Source organism: Macrotis lagotis, chromosome 6 (assembly GCF_037893015.1).
Source record: "Macrotis lagotis isolate mMagLag1 chromosome 6, bilby.v1.9.chrom.fasta, whole genome shotgun sequence".
Classification (NCBI taxonomy): Eukaryota; Metazoa; Chordata; class Mammalia; order Peramelemorphia; family Peramelidae; genus Macrotis; species Macrotis lagotis.
In genome coordinates, this window is record NC_133663.1 from 5,525,037 (window position 1) to 5,527,805 (window position 2,769).

General features: G+C 38.0%; 1 non-coding gene across 1 annotated transcript; it reads left to right on the plus strand.

Moving 5' to 3' along the window:
• The first annotated feature begins 934 nt into the window (after positions 1-934).
• Positions 935-1,041, plus strand: LOC141492456 (U6 spliceosomal RNA). The gene has a single exon (XR_012469922.1). It is a non-coding gene; the product is annotated as a U6 spliceosomal RNA (small nuclear RNA).
• The last annotated feature ends 1,728 nt before the right edge of the window (positions 1,042-2,769 follow it).

Genomic DNA, 2,769 nt, shown 5'->3' on the forward strand with positions numbered 1-2,769 from the left:
AGAGGAGATGAGAAGGGGGAGTGTTGATGCATAGGGACTGCTAGAAGGAGTAAGATGTATCTAAATAAACTACATTTTGGATTAAAGCAACCCCAAAAGTATGGTTCCACTTTCCCTTTCTCCCAGACTGAGTTAGACCATTTTCCCTGGAAGCCTGTCGTAGTCTCACTGACTATCTGAGCTTTCTCCCTTCTCAAATTATTTGGTATTTGAATATGTCATTAAAAGATGTATTCTTCAGAAGATCGTAACCTCCTTGAGGGGATTTTTTTTTAATTTCCAAGGGCCTAAAACAGCAGCCTGCACATAACTAGCTCAATATTACCTGTTGAGGGAAAGCTCCCAAACAGAGTGGGTAGAGGAGGAAGAGCTGGTTTCAATTCTTGTTTCTGACATATACTGGAAAACCCTACCCAAGCTCTAGTACCCCCTGAACCTATAAGATTAACCTTGCAGAGATGGTGTTGATCTGCATTGGTAGAGGTAATTTTCTCTCAAGAATTCCCAGTAAAATCACAGGTCAGGTCCATAAATAAACTTTTGTGGTCTCAGATTTGCCTTGAATGCATTTTCTTAGTTACAAGAGAGAAGGTTGGCATTTATGCTATATAACTTCCAGCTCCTAGGCAATGCCTTTAGTTTGTCAGATTCATTATCAAGTCACTTAAGTACTGGTGGGACAGTACCTGTTCTGGGTCCCAATACTGATCTAATGTTCAAAAAACTGGGGCAAAAACAAAATCAGGGAGATTACACAATTTTGTAAGCTGATGACCAGAATAGAAGAAGCAGTTTGTTGTGAAGGAAGCTATATAGTATAGAGAGGAAATCAAATTAAATTGAAAAGCCACCTTTAAAAACCCTCTGTTTATTAGGCATGTGATAAATGCTTATTCCCCTTTCATGTCATTCTAATTGCATCAATGCTTTTTAAGTACTCACTTCGGCAGCACATATACTAAAACTGGAACAATACAGAGAAGATTAGCATGGCCCCTGCACAAGAATGACATGCAAATTCATGAAACAGTTATTGAACATTCACTATGGCCTAAAAAGTGGGATAAGTAATAGGGGTTAAAAAGTCAGGGGGAAAAACCAACTCAACACTCTTGGCTATCAGGGAGCTTAAGTTCTAGTTTGGTCCTAGAACACATGCACAAGTATGAAAATATAATTTTTAGCCTAAATAATTTTGAGGTGGGGGGAGAGGGAGTGCCTGAGAGGACCCGGAAGTTCTCATAGACAAGTTGACATCTGAACTGTGTTCATAAACAACTGGACCATTACAGAGTCGGAGAGTTAGACAGAATATCAGCAGTCATCAAGTAAAGGACTCTCAACTACAGCCTGACAAAGGGTTGCCTAAGCTCTCTGAAGACATTTAAGGAGGTGTACTTCACCAGGCTTTGAGATTGATCTCGTTTTTGGGTGCCGTGTCCCTTCTGATGTCCCATTTAAATGTGTCTCTCTACAACTCCTGCTCCATCTTGCTGTATTCTTGGAAAACCAATCAAACTGGACTGATCCCTCTTCCAAATGCCAACCTTTCACAGACTTAAAGACAGATTTTTCCATCACCACTAAGTCTTCTCTTCTACAAACTCTTGTCCATTTTTTTCAAACAATGCTTCTATCACATTGATAACTGTTCCACCTATTCTTTTCTCCCATTGTTCAACCATTCTGCTTACCTTCCTCCGTACACTCTTCCACTTTTTAGTGTACTTTAATGTTTTTAGCAAGTACTCTTGGGAATTCCCGATGAAGGCAGAGTAAAATAGGGTTTTCATCCTTCTACTCCTAGAATTTAATCCCAGCATTTTTCTATTATCTTTTTTGGCTACATGGGGTTGACTCATATTTAACTTGTAGTCCACTAAAGCCTTTAGGTCTTTTCAAGTGCAATTGCTATCTGACCACACCTCTCCCTCATCTTCTGATGATGAAGAGTTCATTATTTTTATGTCCAAGTACAAGACTTTGCATTTATTCTTACTGAACTTATCTTTGGTGAATTCATCACAGTGCTAGAATTTATCAGGGTCCATCTGAATCTTGGCATCTAGTACATTAGATCTCCCTCCAACTTGGTGTCATCTCCAAATGAAATGAGAGCACCATCTCTGTTTTTAATCCAAGTCCCTACCAAAACTATTCAGCAGCATAAGAATAAAGAGAGGAACCTGGTGTACTCTCTGGGAACTCCTATTGTGCTGATTTTGAATCCTTAGCAAGACTACATTTTCAATCTAGCCTTCCAATGAACTCAGAACCCATCTAATTGTTTGATCAACTAATCTACATTTCTCTATATTCTTCAGATGAATAATATGAGATGTTTTATCAAAAATTGTGTTAAAATCCAGATAAACTCTATAACATTCATCTCATCCACTAGATGAGTAATCAATTCACAAAAGAAAATGAGTGCATTTCTTGAGGATGACATACTGTTTATTTTATTAATCATACTGACTCTTTGTAACCACTGTTTCATTTTTAAAATTCACCAATCTACCCTTTATTGATATACTCTAAAACTTTTCTGTCTCATCATGAAACTCACTGGTCTGTTTACAGTCTCTATTTTCCTTCTATCCCTTAAAAAAAATCTTGACTGTATTTCTTTTCTCCAATCTTGTGCTATCTTTCCATTCCCTCACCATTCTGTTCACTGCATCACAAACTGCCCATAATGTAGGACTGGGGATGTTGATAATAAGGAACAAAAAGAAGGCAGATTAAGTTAAGTAGGAGTTTATGAGA